The sequence below is a fragment of the Opisthocomus hoazin genome, chromosome 1, assembly GCF_030867145.1.
Source record: "Opisthocomus hoazin isolate bOpiHoa1 chromosome 1, bOpiHoa1.hap1, whole genome shotgun sequence".
Taxonomy (NCBI): Eukaryota; Metazoa; Chordata; class Aves; order Opisthocomiformes; family Opisthocomidae; genus Opisthocomus; species Opisthocomus hoazin.
Window position 1 is genome coordinate 112,135,862 of NC_134414.1, and position 17,238 is coordinate 112,153,099.

The following is a 17,238-nucleotide window of genomic DNA, read 5'->3' on the forward strand; positions in this document are numbered from 1 at the left end:
TTAAGCATGTCGCGAAGGAAGAGCATCTAACCCCGATTCAGGTGGCTGTTCGCACCATACTAGCCAGAATAAAACTAATGAAAACTGTGAGTTTTTGTTCACAGGACCGGATCATCGGACACCCCCATAACCCGCACACCCTGACGACAAAAGAAGATGACAAGTCAGCAAACGTTCTGTCCAAGCCTGGAAGTTCCTCACTATCAGAAGTTGTGTTACAAAATAGGAGGGGAATGGATATTCTTTTCTTGCGACAGGGAGGCCTCTGCGCTGCATTAGGGGAAGAGTGCTGTTTTTATGCTGATCACACCAGAGTAGTCAGAGATACCATGGCCAAACTTAGAGAAGGTCTAGAAAAAAGAAAATGAGACAAAGAAGCCCAACAAGGATGGTTTGAGTCGTGGTTTAACCATTCGCCATGGTTAACCACCCTGATATCCACCTTGATAGGGCCGATCGCGATGATCGTAATGACACTAATTTTTGGACTCTGTATACTGAACAAGATCGTGTCATTCGTCAAGAGTCGTCTAGAGAAAGTTAACATCATGTTCGTAGAACACCAACAACTGCTTTAAAAATGTACCTACCCAGTGTTATCCTCAATCGTCCCTAAAAGTTGCCTCAACTTCTACCCGTTTACTGTGCCTTATGTTTTCTATTCAAGTTTATAGCATATACTTTTTAACAGTACTGTACAATATAGAATAAGAATAAGAATAACAATAGAATTTTTAAGATTATATTTTAGCTAATTTACAAATGCATTTCTCTAAGGTACCTTATCGTTGTAATCGTAAGATTTTAGTATTTACATTTTTTAAATTGTAGTTAAGGTTAAGTAAGGTTAAGTCTGGCCAGATATTAAGTTTAAGTCTTAAGGTTAAGTATTAACACTTTTATATTTTATATTAACCTATTTAGTTAAGCATAAGGAGGGGGGAAATGTGGATAGTTAGGGCCTGGCGGTCGGAAGATGTCGTGCTGTACGGAAAGGTAGGCCCCACCCTCCTCTCCTGATAACCAGTAGCGTTTAGCCCATAGGTGTAAGCAGACGGAAGTGACGCTGTAAACCTAAGCTATATAATACTGTGCTACCCGTCAATAAACGCCATTTGCTGTCCACCACATTGGTGTCTGCGAGCTGATGGCCCGAGCGGCCAGGGGGTAGGTCGCCGTGCCGTTCCTGAACCAGGTCGCCACGCCAACAAAGGCAACACAAGACTTTATTATCTTCTTCATCTCTTGTTCAATTAGGTATGGTTCCATTCAGATTGATGTTTGTTCAAACTATTTATGTATATCGTGAGTAATTATGACTAGTAGAAAATGTGTGATGCTTTTTAATATTGCATAGTCTTATATTAAAAATTAAATCTCCATAATAGGGATGTTGGGTGATAAAAGCACACAAGAGATATTAGAGCTAAAAGATTATTTAAGACTAAAAACTGCAGAGTGCCTGTATCTAGAAGCCTTTGATATGGGCAAAGAGAGCAATTTATTGCAGGGTTTTTCTTTCAAGAAGTCAAACAAAGTTTATAGGGAAAAAAAAGTTAGAATTAAGACTGTCTGCATATAGGAGAAGTTGCCTGATGAATAAATGAGTTTGCTAAAGGAAAGCAGGCACTTAAAATATTCATTAAGATGAAAAGCTTCTGAAGAAGCATATTAACGTCAAAAGAAAAAGGAGGAGGCAGGAAAACAACTCCACAGAAACAAAAGAGAATGGGGAATTTCAAGAGAAAAGTGTAAAACCAAAATACTTCTTTGCTGCTAGTAACTTTTTTTCTTTTGAAGTGTTTCAGCTTAGTCTTTTTCCTCAGCATAAGTGACGTGACAGTACAGTATTTTTTAGGTATATCCAATGAAAATTCTCTGATCCATTGACATGATCCGCACACATCAATGGCTGTTCTCTTCTAGCATCTCAGCAAACTTCTAATGGAAAATATCTGTAATGAGGTTTTATATTTCTAGGCTTCATTACTTTTTACGAAACAAAGCAAAGTACACTTACTGGAACGGAAAGATAAAAAAGGTCTTAAACACTTACAACTAAATAACAAATATTGAAATAAACCAACATACTTTCAGTATGTACAGTGGCATTTTTTTTTATTTTAACTTATGTGCTAGTTCAAAACTTGTACATTCCCTTGTCTATGTACATGTACTTTTGCTAGTGTTCAAAAGTATGTTTTCACACTTTTGAAATCTACAAATTATCTGATATTTCTCATGCAATCAAATCTAATTCTCAGCAGCAACATCAAGCAACTATCTGGCCAGGACTTTCAGTTTTCTGTGTCAGCTGCTGAACTCTTCAAAACCGTAGAGAGACAGTAAAGTCAGGGGTATCTCAAAACTAGTGATACTAGTAGCTCTACGCTCAAAAGCCTGTGAAGGAGCCTTCTTGGCAAGGCAATCTGAGAAAGAAGTGCCCGTGTTCTAGTGAAAGTACATTACAGACAAGAATTTTGTTAGAATACATGAAGGTAAGTTTTTAACAAAATTATTTTTATTGGAAAGTATTTTACATGTTTTAACAATATGATAAATGGATCATTGAATTTAGTGGAAAAACTCATGTCCGTGTTTGTACCACTGCGATCAAGTATAATTAGTTTCAGTGTCACTTTGAAAATTATCCTTTCAATTCTGTACCAAATTGTGTTCAATAAAGCACAATTCTGAGTTTATATCAAGCCAAGTTAGTAGTGTAAGAAAAAAAAGTAAAACCAACACAAAGTAGTTGTGGCAAGAAAATGAGTTCATGTCTTGCTTAAGAACTCAAAAAAGCATCAAAATAAGCCAAATAGATGAAAGATGGTAGGTGGATGTGTGTGTGTCTTTCTTCTCCACTTAATGAATGATATAGCTAAGGGTAGATCTGCTACATGAACAAATCCAAGAGCTGAACTCAAATTATGAACTACATTTCAGGGAAGTTTTAGAAGATGATGTTTTAATGAGAATTTCTGAAATCCTAGCTATTACAAACACAACTCCAAATCTACTTTCCCTTCTCTAACAAGCTTTTTATTGACTTTTAGGAATTGGTATAGAGTGTGGGGGTTTTGCAAAGTACAGGTAGGAAAACACAGTTTAACAATCCATCAAACTAATTTGAAATAACTTACTATGATTTTATTTATGAAAAGCAAACTTCCTTGCATGGAAAATAAAATTTCTGATTGCAAAAACCAGTCTTTGAGAGGTTGCACATTTCACAAGTTTTCATGAAATTTTGGCTTTATTAAACGCCTCTCTCTTTCTCTGCTCCGCTATTTCAAATTTAGTTTTCATCAGCATCTCTCGTCTTTGAAAGTCAAGATTATTTTCCAGTTTTATTGTTTTTCGGCTTTTAGCACAGCATATATAGTTATACAATATTTTAAAAGATAATAAAAATGGTGGGTTGATAATAAGAATACTACTTGTTTGGATCAAGTAACTTCTATATTTACTGGCATAGATAAATTCAGGACCCTGAATTTTAGGAAAGCCTGCTTCCAGCTCTTCAAAGAGTTAGTCAGTAGGACCCCCTGGGAAACTGCCCTCAGGGACAAGGGAGCAGAACAGAGCTAGCAGATATTTAAGGATGCTTTCCACAGAGCACAGGAGCTTTCAGTCCCCAAGGAATAAGAAGTCAGACAAGGAAGGGAAAAGACCAGCATGGCTGAGTTGAGACCTGCTGGTCAAACTAAAGGACAAGAAGGAAATGCACAGGCAGTGGAAGCAGGTACAGGTATCTTGGGAACACCACAGGGACGCTGTCCGGTTGTGTAGAGCTAGGGTCAGGAAGGCCAGGGTGCACCTGAACTTGGCAAGTGCTGCTAAGAATAACAAGAAGGACTTCTACAGGTATGTTAGCCAGAAAGGGAAGGTCAAAGAAAGCATACCCCCTGATGAACAAGAATGGCAAACTGGTAACAATGGATGAGAAGGCTGAGGTACTGAACAAGTTTTTGGCTCAGTTTTCACCGGCAACCTCTCTTTTCACACCTCTCAAGTGGATGGACTGCAAGGCAGGGACTGGAAGAGCAAACTCCCTCTCACTGTAAGGGAAGATCAGGTTTGTGACAACCTGACGAATCTGTACTAGCATAAGTCTATGGAACCTGATGAGATGCATCCCAGAGTCCTGAGGGAACTGGCTTAAATAGTTGCCAAGCTACTCTCCATGATACTGGAAAAGTCATGGCAGTCAAGTGAAGTCCCTGGTGACTGGAAAAGGGAAACATTGTGCCCATTTTTAAAAAGGGTAGTGTTGCATTAAAGGGTGTAAGGGAGTCTGATAAGTGACAATAGGAGAGCCCTCCCGTTGAGTCACGAGGTGCAGAGCAGACCCCTTTGCATTCTAAACTCTGTCTCTGAGAGGCGCTTAGATGCAGCTGGATCCACTCCTAGTCCCAGACTTGGTCAACGGTTTATGTCTAAAGGGTTAAGTGTGTAGCCACTTGTCAGATTCAGCTTGTCTGTCAGAGCCCCTCCAAGGACTTTCACTGAAACAGTTTCGCAAAGTTGAAACAATAGGTAATTTATTCAAGCCACAGGTATCACAAATTTGGGATTGCCGTTGATAAATGCTCTGTCTACAGAAGTTGAGCTCAAAGGTAATGGATTAGCACTTTAGTTAACAATGTGTTCCTGGGGATACATCTGACAAAGTCAGAGGCGCAACTCTTCCCAAAAAGGCATCCCTTCTTGGGGGGGAGAAGTTCAGGCTTGTCAACCCATCCGTCAGGTAAAGTTCTCGCTTGGCTCCTCCTCCCGAAGAGAGTTTTCAAATGCCAATTTTTATATGTTTGGAAAATCTTTTAGCGAGATGGGATCAAGTCAATTATTGTCTATTGATTTGCTCTTGGCATGGAATGTCATGTCGTCAGCAGCGGGACTCAGCAGTTTGACACGCCTCTGGAGTGGGCATCTTGGTATGCCCTTCTGGGGGCCATCTGTTCTTTATCTGAAGCAATCTCTGGCTGTGCAGCCTCCGCTGCACCCCACAGTTCACTTCGTTTACAGTGATGGGCTATCCCCCCTTACTTCTGTCCAATAAGATAAGCACAAGTCAATTGCTCCCTTTGTTAACTCTTCGTCTCTTGGCGCCTGAGTCTGAGCATGTCTTTTGTCTTGCACTGACAAGTCCAGCAAGACCATCGATTACAGGTAGAAAGGAGGACCCTGGGAACTACCAACCTGACAGGCTCACCTCTGTGCCTGGGAAGATCATGGAACAGATCCTCCTAGACTCTATGAAAAGGCACACAGAGGACAAGGAGGTGATCTGAGACAGCCAGCATGGCTTAACTGAGGTCAAGTCCTGCCTGATCAACTTAGTGGCCTTCTGTGATGGACTGACTACATCAGCGGACAAAGGAACAGCTACGGCTGTTGTCTATCTGGACTTCAGTAAGGCCTCTGACATAGTCCCTCACAACATCCTTGTCTAAATTGGAGATATATGGATTTCAGGAGAGGACTGTTTGGTGGATGAGGAACTGGTTAGAGGATCACATTCAGAGGGCAGTGGTCAACGGCTCAATGTCCAGATGGAGACTGGTGGCAAGTGGTGTCCCTCAGGGGTCCATACTGGGACCAGTACTGTTTAATATCTTCATCGATGACATAAACAGTGAGATTGAGTACACCCTCAGAGAGTTTGCAGATGACATATAGCTGAGTTGTGCAGTCAACACGCCTGACGGACAAAATGCCATCCAGAGGGACCTGGACAAGCTAGAGAAGTGGGCCCATTTGAACCTCATGAGGTTCAACCAGGTGACGTGCAAGCTCCTGCACCTGGGTCAGGGCAACCCCCAGTATCAATACAGGCTGGATGGAGAAATGACTTACAGCAGCTCTGAGGAGAAGGACTTGGGGTTGATGGCTAACGAGAAGCTCAACATGACTTGGCAATGTGTTCTTGCAGCACAGAAGGCCAACAGTATCCTGGGCTGCATCAAGAGAAGTGTGGCCAGCAGGTCGAGGGAGGTGATTCTGCCCCTCTACTCTGCTCTCGTGAGAGCCCACCTGGAGTACTGCATCCATCTCTGGAGCCCTCAGCACAGGAAAGACATGTAGCTGTTGGAGTAGGTCCAGAGGAGGGCCACAGAACTGGTCAGAGGACTGGAACACCTCTCCTACGAGGACAGGCTGAGAGAATTGGGATTGTTCAGCCTGGAGAAGAGAAGACTTGGGGGAGACCTTATAGCAGCCTTTCAGTACCTGAATAGGGCTTATAAGAAAGACGGTGACAAACTTTTTAACAGGGCCTGTTGCAACAGCACAAGGGGTAAATGGTTTTATACTTAAAGAAGTTAGATTTAAAGTGGATATAAGGAAGACATTTTTTACAAAGAGGGTGGTGAAACACTGGGACAGGTTGCCCAGCGAGGTGGTAGATGCCCCGTCTCTGGAAACACTGAAGGCCTGATTGATCGGGGTTCTGAAGAAACTTATCTAGTGGTAGATGTCCCTGCTCGTTGTATGGGGGTTGGACAAGGTGACCTTTAATGGTCCCTTCCAACCCAAACCATTCCATGTTTCTGTGATTCTATATAATACAGAATCTTTCTTACTGCACTGTTACATACACATGATGGAATAATACTGCTTTTTTGATTTCTTTTGCTTTGTAAGTGGAAAACTCTTGCACAAGATTAATTTATTAGAAATGTTATCATTCTTGATAAAGGTGTGCTTTTGGTATTCCACTAATTAGAAGAACAGAACTATAGTTCAATATCTTCATTCCTTCATCCTTTTGTGTCTTTGCTGAAGCTGTCAACAACGGTGCTAGTTAGCCTCCTATATTTTTATTTATTGTATGCCTACAATCCTTCTGGCAGATGGTGAGATGCTATATGAATAACAAATCATGACACAGAAAAATAATAATTACACACTTAAAGAGCTATTTAAGCCTCTCTAAGGATATTCACCTTGTATATTAGAAAGTTTTTCTTCATGCAGCTGATAAATCTTGACAATATCAACATCAATTTCTATGCTGAAATACTGGTCTCTTGGAATCACAACAATTATTCAGGTTATAACTGCATATTTGATTTTTTTTCACCAGCTGGGAGGCTTGACCAGACAATTCTTATTCTATTTGGAGCAATTCTTCAGTCACATGCTTGCTTTCCACAACCCCCCCCCTTTTTTTTTTTCTCGTGGTCCTATATTTTTGATTAGATTTTTGGCTTTGTCAAAACACAGTTGCCAAAGAGAAGATTAGTCAAGAGTTGAAGCATGTCAGTTCCACTACGTATAGCCTGCAACATCCCAGAATTTCCCTATGCCCTTTGGCACATATCGCATTATATGTTTCCAGGAACCCCAAACAGGCAGCAGTGTAGTTTGCTGGCTAGTCTTCTTACACCAAACTGTGCTCTTACTAGAGCCGATGCCTGTGAACCTGTCAAATACATCAGTTCCTGTCATTGTCTCACGAGCAATGAGGTACTGCTTTGACGGATCTGCATAGTGCCAACTGCATGATGCTACACAGGGTGTTTTTTTTTTTTTCTTTTTTTTTCATCCACTGAGCTTGGAATGAATTCACAGCCATCAATCAACATATTCATGGCAAACTCTTCATCTAGAAAATCTAGTGTTATTAATTTTGTTGAACTTGTTGTGATCTGAGCCATTTATCATGTGGTTCTATCTACTTTATTTCTCATTCAATTTAAGTGAGAAATGCTTATGTTGCAATCTTCTGCTCCACAATTTGTATCCATCATAAAAAGCATTCAGTCAAGTGCTTCATTTTCATGAAATGATAAGAAGCCTCCTAAGAACAATTTTGCTATTTTCAGTTAGTTCTTGTTGGGGCTTTTTTTTTCCTTAAATAGTGGGATATTTCAGGATGAATTGGAAACATAAATTAACAGAAGTACAGTTTTAAAGCTGTTCTTTGTTGAATCTCTCTAGGACACTTTGAAATGTTTTACTGTGAATCAATGGTCCTGGTCTTCCACTGGTTGATACTACTTTGGATGTTTCCATGAGCTTCAAATGGTCCTGAGTCAAACCATTAAGTGTTTTGGTAATTTGGTAGTAGCGAGTGGTGTTTTGAAAAGCCATAACTTAACCCAGATGACATATTTAAATTTATATGAATCTCATTTATGGCAAATACCATGTGAGAGACCTACCAACTGTAGCAGATGCAGTTCTCAGTGTGCCACTTCCAGGGCTTGAAACCATGAAAAAAGTTATCGTTGGTTATTTTTCAGAGACTTCCTTGGAAGGCAGCACTTCCACTCAGCCCTACTGTCTCACCAAATGCAGATAATTCAAGAAACAGAGGAAGTACGGAGCATCTCAATATACAGGGTTCACTTCAAGGCAGCCTCTAAGTGCAACTTGTGAGATGAGAATCTGATATAGTTACTGACCTACTTGAAAAACATTTGTTTGTAAAGAAACATTGGGATGTCTGTGCATCAAAATCTAGAACATTGCTTAATTTCACTATTTAGGAGAAAAATGAAATTTGTTAGGGTACATAAAAGCAGGTTTTTTGTAAGTATTGCTTTTTAACTGGACAGCAATTATATTATTGGTAATAATTAGCAGTCTGGTTGAGCTTGAAAGAATCATCTAGTTTAAACAACGGTTATGGTCTGAAAACTGACATCATAGGCAGTGTCAGCAATCTGCTTTTCATTTGAAGCAGGCAAGAAACTAGAATTAAGTATTATTTTCCCTAACAAAATGAACTCACATAGTATATGAGAAAAATATAGTATTACTGAGTTCCTATAATCTTCAGACTTCTACAGTCTCTTCCTGGTTTTCTGATCGTGGTTTTTTGTTTTGTTTTGTTTTGTTTTTTTTGGGGGGACAGATTTTTTTAGAAATGATCAGAAGAACTAAAGATTCTGACATCATTAAGTGTAGCTACATTCTAAACTTAGAATAACAATTATATTATCAGCCTGTAGCTCGATTTTTCAAAGCTTTTTGGACCTGAAATGGAAAAAAACAGTCAGAGGTAGCTTGGTTGTTACTGAAATTGGTTTATTGTATTAAGATATGTTTATGACAAGAATGTCACCTACAGGAAAGCAGTATAGTTGATCTTGCTGGTTAACTGTCTCTCCTTTGTTAATAAGTTTGTCTCAGAGATATAGTGTTCATCCAAGCTGTGAGATCATTAGACTATAAAATTCCTTTGAAAGGCAGGGGACCTCAACATTTTTCCTGTTCTGTTCTTGAGGTGCAGTTCAGTACACCAGCTTGCTGGCACACAGGTAGCTCTGACCCAGAGACCAGAAGTCCCCGTTCTTGCTCTTGAGATTGGGGAAGTGGGAGAGTCTTGAGAGAGGAGCACATATTTGCATCATATTCCATGCTGTAACTAAGCTTTGTATTACCGGTAGCTGCTGTGTATATGCAACGGCTTCTGGACAGGTTTTCCATCAGGTTTGACTGGATCTGTTTCCCGCTTTCTGACATTTTAAAGAATACACTGGGTAGTTCAGTTTATAGAAAAGTTTTAAAATAGCTTTGCTATTGTTCAGCTTTTAATGTCTTCCCCTTGTGCAAACATAGAGCTTTTGATTAGTTGGGTAATTTTGTGTTTGGTTTTTTGTTATTGTTGGTTTTGGTTTGTTTGTTTGTTTGTTTAATAGAAATGTTTATTCTTATTTCAACAGCAAGCTGAATTTCAGTTGAAGGCATATTGTCCAGATATGCTCCACTTCGAAGGTTTTGCAAGAAAAGGAATCTACATTTGTTGAATAGCTTAAATATTTTCCCAATCAAATTGTCTTTGTTCTTCATCTGTGTTTTTTGTACTGTTGGTGGTCATTTTCATATATAACGGAATTGCTGTGGTGAAGTGCCTTTTAACACAAAGTAGAAATCTTTCTGCTCTATTACATTTTAGAAAAGCAGCTTAGGATGTGATGTACAGACCATTTGGTTTGTGTTTCCGTATGCTTTAAGGCACCTTTCTGTTGCAGATTAACTGCAATCGGTTTTTACTGTGCTTGGAAAAGATGCGGGGACTGTGTCTACAAGCAAAAGGAGATTGCCTAGTGTTTCAATTAATCTTTGCTGTTTCTTTTTGTTTTGCAAGAAGCGTGGAGGTTTTTCAGTAGAATGTATGTGTGTTATCTAGAGCTGTGCCTGAGTGTATAAATACCATAATTTCAGAGATGACAAAATAAGCAATTCCAGCAATGTTCTTTCTGTGCAGGCCTTATTCTTCACATTCATCGCTTACTTGAATAAAAGCAGGCTGTAAACCACAATTGATGCAGAAACTGCTCGTACAGTCCCACCTCACCCAGTCATCATCTTAGCCATCACACAGCTCTCTGAAACTGGTGGAGGTGGATAGCACATCCAGAAGAGAGGAGAAGTCAGGGTATTTCTTCCTGGTCTTCGTATTGTTTCTATGAAAAAAAAAAAGAGAAAGTTACTCCCATGAGACAGGGCTCTAGAAGGCAGGGGGATCCAAGAGTGCTGGTCGCTGCTTAAACGTCACTTCCTCCACACTCAGGAGCGGTGTATCCCCCTGAGAAGGAAATCTAGCAAAGGAGGCAGGAGGCCTGCATGGTTGAACAAGGAGCTTTTGCGGAGATCAGGTGGAAGAGAAAGGTCCATTGAATGTGGAAAGAGGGACAGGCCACTTGGGAAGAATACAGGAATGTGGTCAGAGCATGCAGGGATGCGACGAGGAAGGCCAAGGCCCACCTGGAATTGAAGCTGGCAAGGGATGTCAAAAACAACAAGAAGGGCTTCTTGAACTACATCAGCAGCAAAAGGAAGGCTAGGGACAATGTGGGGCCGCTGCTGAATGAGGCGGGTGTCCTGGTGACGGAGGATGCGGAGAAGGCAGAGCTGAGTGCCTTCTTAGCTTCAGTCTTCAGTGCCAAGGCAGGCCCTCAGGAATCCCAGGTTCCGGAGGTAAGAGAAGAAGCCCACAGAGAGGGTGACTTTCCCTTGGTTGAGGAGAACTGCGCAGGGGATCGCTTAAGGGATCTGGACACCCACAAATCCATGGGCCCCAATGGAATGCACCCACGAGTGCTGAGGGAGCTGGCGGATGTCATTACTGAGCCACTCTGCATCATCTTTGAGAGGTCCTGGACAACAGGAGAGGTGCCCGAGGACTGGACGAAGGCCAATGTCACTCCAATCTTCAAAAAGGACAAGAAGGAGAACCTAGGGAACTACAAGCTGCTCAGCCTTACCTCCATTCCGGGAAAGGTGATGGAGCAGCTTATCCTGGAGGCCACCATCAAGCAGGTGAAGGAAAAGAAGGTTATCAGGAGTAGTCAGCATGGATTCACCAAGGGGAAATCATGCCTGACCAATCTGATAGCTTTCTATGATGGCATGACTGTCTGGGTAGATGAGGGGAGAGCCATGAATGTTGTCTACCTCGACTTCAGCAAGGCTTTCAACACTGTTTCCCATGACATCCTCCTAGGGAAGCTCAGGAAGTGCGGACTGGAGGAGTGGTCGGTGAAGTGGATAGAGAACTGGCTGAATGGCAGAACTCAGAGGGTTGTCAGCAGCGGGGCTGAGTCTAGTAGGAAGCCTGTAACTAGTGGTGTCCTCCAGGGGCAGTACTGGGCCCAGTCTTGTTCAACTTCTTCATCAATGACCTGGATGAAGAGTTAGAATGTACCCTTAGCAAGTCTGCTGATGACACCAAACTGGGAGGAGTGGTATATAGACTAGAAGGCTGTGCTGCCATTCAGTGTGACCTGGATAGGCTGGACAGTTGGGCGCAGAGAAACCTGATGAGGTTCGACAAGGGCAAGTGCAAGGTCCTGCACCTGGGGAGGAACAACCCCATGCACCAGTACAGGCTTGGGATGGACCTGCTGGAGAGCAGCTCTGTGGAGAGGGACCTGGGTGTCCTGGTGGACGACAGGTTGACCATAAGCCAGCAGTGTGCCCTGGCTGCCAAGAAAGCTAATGGCATCCTGAGATGCATCAAGAGGAGTGTGGCCAGCAGGTTGAGGGAGGCTCTTCTCCCCCTCTACTCAGCTCTAGTGAGGCCCCACCTGGAGTAGTCTGTCCAGTTCTGGGCTCCCCACTTCAAGAAAGATGAGGAGCTACTGGAGAGAGTCCAGCGGAAGGCTACAAGGATGGTGAGGAGACTGGAACATCTCTCCTATGAGGAGAGGCTGAGGGAGTTGGGCTTGTTCAACCTGAAGAAGAGAAGGCTTCGAGGGGACCTAATAAATGCTGATAAATATCCCAAGGGTGGGTGTCAGGAGGATGGGGACAAACTCTTTTCAGTGGTGCCCAGTGACAGGAGAAGGGGCAATGGTCACAAACTGAGGCACAGGAAGTTCCGTCTGAACATGAGGAAGAACTTCCCTCTGAGGGTGATGGAGCACTGGAACAGGCTGCCCAGGGAGGTTGTGGAGTCTTCTTCTCTGGAGATATTCAAGACCCGCCTGGACAAAGTCCCATGCAGCCTATTGTAGGTGATCCTGCTTCGGCAGGAGGGTTGGACTAGATGACCCACAGAGGTCCCTTCCAATCCTGAACATTCAGTGTTCTGTGATTCTTCAGCAGTAAATGACTATTCAGTTCCACAGATATTTTAGCTATTTTCTGTATTATGGAGATAGATGTTGCAACTGTCTGGACTGGAAGGGTTGGACCCAAAACAATATGGTAAAAAAGAAAAGCCACAAAGCTGTTATGCGATCTTTAATATATGGCATTGGGCTGTGCAGGGAAAAAATACAGTGAGGCTCACCGTGTCCCCCTGTAGATCTGTGACTGCCCTGAGACTAATATAAATTTCAGAGAGAATTAAACTCTGAATATCTGGAGGCAGAGTTTATCTTCTATTTTTTTAACACCTACTACAATGAAGGCCTGGCAACTGCTTTTAAGCACCTATGGTTTTGATAATACTAATGATGTACCACACCAAGATTTCAATGCCCAAGATTCATTTACTTCAGTACATGTAAAAAAAAGCAAAAAAATTTCATTTAATAATATTGTAGTTGCTTTAGTTTAATAAGTGTTTTAAGTGTTTTGTAGATATGACTTTCTTTTAGATTTTTTTTTTTCTCCTCAAACATGCTAGAAAAATGGAAAAGCAAAAGAGAGTGTAAAAGAGGGAAAAGTCTGGGAAAAATCTGAAATAAAATGAAAATGTTCATTTGGACCAGGCAGTTATATCTTGTTAGGAGTGGCTGCTCTGTTTAGTTTCCATTGACAGCAAGATGAGAGAATAATGTTTTATGGATTAAATTTAAGATAGAATCTGAAAAAAATTCTTCTACGAATTAGATGCCCAAATACTATATTTAATATGGTAGACTTAAGTCTCCCTGAACTTGTCTCCAGATATTTAACTTACTCCTAAAAAACAGGAACTGAGTTTTTATCTTCTCCTAGGTTCTTTAGATTTTTTTTTAATGACAGTTGCATAAAATGTTTTTTTGAGGGTTACTGGAGTTTGGGCAGTTTTTTTGAAAGAATATGATCTTCCCTGTAAGCTTCTGTTTGGGTACTTACGGAAAAGTCGGTTCATGTCTTCACCTTGATATTTCATGTGTCACCTCAAACAAATCACATATGCTACCATATGCCGTAGTGTCTTTTGAAATATGTTAAGTACTAGCCTGTCTTGCCAGAAAGATTTAATGTTAGATCTGTGAAGGCTTTGGGGCCTACATGATGTCCTGAGAAAGGTCAGAAAGAGCAAGATGAAAGGTGGGTAGAGAAGGACTAGAATAATTCTTCCCACAAGAAAGAATGACTCCAGGCTTGACCGGAACACCATTATAACTTTAGGAATGAACAAAGAGCTTTGCTGGGTGCTAAACACAAAAAATTCAGTCCTTGCAGAACATCTTTTCAAGAAATAGACAGTGCTTTTCCAGTCAGTTTAGATATTTTAAATGCTGCGTCATGTGCTGTGCAGGCCTACTGCCTTGTTCTGCTTCATTCAAGAGCTGTGCCACCTCTCGAAGTACTGTAAGACAGGCAGAGTCCTGCTGGGGTTCAGAAAACTTGAACTGTCTCAAGCTTTTTGCTAGTCTGCCCTCATAGCTCAGGGCAAGTCATGTAATCCTCCTGTGATCTGTTTTTCCTTTCAGTGACAATAGTGATTAATTCTGAAGTTTGGCTCCAGAAGATCAGACTTTTAAACTTCTGGCTCCAGACAAACCTTGCAAGCGATTCTGGACAGATAACTTGTTTCATATTTACCATAATGATGATAAATTCTCACTATTGGTCTTTATAAGCTCTTCTAATTATATGGCAAAACTTTGATGTGTCAGAGCATTTTTCAATATGCCTCAATATGGGTGTTTCTCTATGAGCTCTGTTTCCACAGCTGTCATTCAATAGGAATAGAGTATACATTAAAAGAAGGAAAGCCCAATACAGAAGTGTTCCAGAACAATGGAATCTCAGAGTATAACGTGAAAAAATTAGGACTAAGACCCCCCATATTTCAAAAGAATGCTTGAGCAAAACATAAAATGTCTACAGTATTTTGAACACACACATCTTCACAGTAAATGAGAAGTATATTTTCTAAAAGTTGTTACACCATATTTAAAATCTTTGAACTTATTAAAGCAAGAAGTGCTTGATTTGGTTTTAAATAAATTTTTCTGAAAGTCTCTATTTAAACTTTCATACATAATCACTAATTTTGTCATTTAAATGCATTTTTGGCTACAGAGCAATACTGGGCTTCTAGAATAAAAGTGGTGTATGTTAGAAGTCTACTGGGAATACATGTTAAGCATTCATTAAGATGAAAATTTCATCAAAACAATATTTAGGAAGTCTCAGAAAATATATTTTTGACAGTCTTCACTATACTTTCACAGAAAATGCTAGTAAAGCAAGTGATCATTACGTCTAATGAAAAGGAAGCTTTAAAATCATTACATTTGATTGTTGATTTATTACACAAATACTAAAAGGGGGTACTATCCATATGTTTTGTGGGTACCAAAAGGGAAAAATATTTGATTCTTAAAAAATGTTCTAAGATGTTCTTTCATTTTTATTTTCTTTTTCTTAATATGAAATTAACAGGAATATTATATTACATATTTAGAAGAATATCTTGCCTATTTAGTAAGAAGGCAGAAGTTTTCCTATCCCAGGAATTCTTTCAAAAAGTTTCAGTCTCCACAAAAGCCCTAAAGTAATGTCAACAATATGAAAAGATTAGGAAAAGAAAAATATTCTTCTGAAGTGATAAATTTGTAAAAAACTCCCTCTTCAACTCAACTGAGAGAAGATACTCTGTTTGTTTTAAAGAAAATCGGTGTCAGCCGAATACTTTAATCCTGCACTCCTAACCAGACGTGTATAGTGCTAAAGAAACATCTTTTTATTGCAACATCTATGTGTTGAGATTATAAATTCCAGCAATTCTAGTACAGTAGTGTATGGAAGATCCCATTATGAAAAGTGACTTCACTGCATTGCACTGTGAAAGAACAGTGAAAGAACAGCAGCTAAAATATTTTACAAGTTACTATGAAAGAGCATTCTCATAAAACTGTAATGAAAAAAACAAAGGGGAAGGCAAGATGTCATGGCTCATTTAGATTCTTTAATAGGCAACTATCTTGACATGTCTGCCCAGCTAACGGAAGTCTACAGTCCTTGTCTCTTGGCAGATTATCATCTATGTGAGTGTGAATGATAGATACGTTAAACGTCTTGTTTTCCAGTCATACCCAAGCATGCCTAGCTACTCCACTGGCTAGCACATCTATTAACTAACTTTTTCCTCTCATATCCAAAGCATTACAGTTGTGACTTCAGTGAGTGTCTGAAATGACAGATTTAATCAAAAGCTAGTCCCAAATAAAGCATATATTTCTATGCATTAAAGATGCTGCCGCTTGTTTGAAATTTTGAGCAGAGAAACAAAGTTCCCTAAAAAATGTAACACTGTCTTTGGATCAAAAAAACTGTTTGGAAATTGTTTAAGTAAGTGCTGCCAGGACATGCTGTTGACCACTGCAGTAATTATGACCCTCCTAAGCCTAATCCTTTTACAGGACACAGTCAGAAACTGAGGACTGGGCAATTAAATGTCAGGAGTTGTTATTTCAGATTGAAATAAATAATCCCCTCTTGATGTAGCATTAAAAAAGTAGGCACCCACCTACAGTCTGAACGGATGACAGCAAGTTCTTGTTCTGCAGAACTTACAGAGTTAGAGTAGAAAAACAATAACTGGAAAATCAATGTGTATTTCAAAATCTGTGAATGTTAAAAGTGGTGTTACACTCTTAGAGGGTAATTACTGCCTAGAGTCTAGTGGAACAAAGTTAGTCATGATGGACTAATGTAATATTAATGTTGGACTTCATAAAATGCTTCCACAGACATTATGCTATTCTGTTAATTGATACTCTGTGGTGGTCCTGTTTTCTTGTCTTAATATGAGTCATACTGTTTATCCAGCTCATTCTGTTTACAAGTAAATTTCTTTTAAAAGTGGATTGATAGGGATAGCCTGTGAAAAATACTCTGACAAGATTTCACCATTTGAACTGTCACTTTGATAGTTTGCATTTTTAACTGTTGTAAAAGATAGCAAAACAATCTGCATTTTCAGATCCCATTATTTGGGAGCTGTAGTGTAGTGTGTACTGTTTAAGCTATTAGGATAAGCTGCTACCTAATAAAAAAAAAATAGTCCTATGTAAATACAAAGTCAGATGCCATGAAAAGTGCATTAGTATATAAACTAGATAGGTAGTAATTGGAGCGGTGTCTTTTATCTTAATTATACCGTTTCGCATACACTTTTTTTTCAATACTTTTATTATTTACCTCATAATCTAGTTCTAACAATTTGACTTATATACCTATTTGATAAGTGGTGGATCTTTCTTCACATAAAAGGCAGAAGATAAGGAAGAAGCACTTTGGACTGTCCTTTGTTGATACTGTTCTCTTTGGGATACTATAGAGAAACCCCTTTTGAGCCAACTGGCAATAGCAGTACTGGATAGAGAATTATATCAGTAATACTGTTCAAGGAGAACTTAGACACCATCTGAAACTTAATGGTGTCAGAGTCTCAGCAATATGAGGTGAGGAATGCCATGAAATACCCATTGTAAATGGGAAAACAGAATAGTTAAATGCGTCACAAACTGAGAAAGTGTATGCTATATTTCATTAAGCTTGGAAAAGACTAACCACTTTAGCCAAAATGTCTTTGGGATATAGATGTATTGAGAA